Genomic DNA, 952 nt, shown 5'->3' with positions numbered 1-952 from the left:
GCCCAGGCTAAGGTACTATCTTGTCCTGTGTGCCTCTACCTGGTCACTCTGCTTTCCTCATTTATGAACATTGAGAAGCATGTTGAAGATTTTGATTTTTTAAATTAAAAATCAATGATTCAGAGCTTCAGTTTTCCTTTTAAATAAACAAAACAGCCCAGTCAGTTCTTTGGCTCTTGTTTTGGATAAAATGTGTTTTCTTAGAGAGATTAAGAAAATCCTGCCATCTTTTCCCTTTAAGGTAGCGCGCCGGTTTACTCTTGGGATTCCATGCAGGTAAAGCAATGGCAGAGTGTCAGGCAGCCAACGTCAGGCAGCACGGCCCGGGCGTCAGGCAGCCAACATCAGGCAGCACGGCCCGGGTGTCAGGCAGCCAACATCAGGCAGCACGGCCCGGGCGTCAGGCGGCCAACATCAGGCAGCACGGCCCCGGGCGTCAGGCAGCCAACATCAGGCAGCATGGCCCGGGTATCAGGCGGCACGGCCTGACATCAGGCAGCGCGGCCCAAGCGTCTGCCTTTGTAACTGGGAGGCCCGAGCAGCACTCAGCCACCAGTAAGGGCAGGTGTGAGCATAGAATGGCAGTAGAAATATACACAGGCATTTTTTCCAGGAAGGCAGTTAGAAGGGTGCTTCTGTGAAAGGTAGACACCCTTACTCTCCCCCAGGCTACAGCTACTTGGTTAGAAGAGTAGTATTCCAAAAATCACTTGTTAGTAGAGAATCATGGCTTGAGAGATTTTATTTGAAGTGAAGCTCATGCTGACAGGGACAGATGCCCACACAGGGGACATTCTCAAAGCTTGTACAAGTCTCTGTACAAGGAAGTAATTACAGTTCTTGATTAACATGCATAGATAATCATCTTGCACTATGTAGACAGAATTCATGGCAATGATCTATATTCTTTAAATGCCAGATTTTGCTTCCTCTGGCCTTTCTCTTAGTGGTT

The sequence above is a fragment of the Ochotona princeps genome, chromosome 26, assembly GCF_030435755.1.
Source record: "Ochotona princeps isolate mOchPri1 chromosome 26, mOchPri1.hap1, whole genome shotgun sequence".
NCBI classification, from domain to species: domain Eukaryota; kingdom Metazoa; phylum Chordata; class Mammalia; order Lagomorpha; family Ochotonidae; genus Ochotona; species Ochotona princeps.
The sequence above is the reverse complement of the archived record's forward strand: the minus strand, read 5'-3'. Positions refer to the sequence as shown.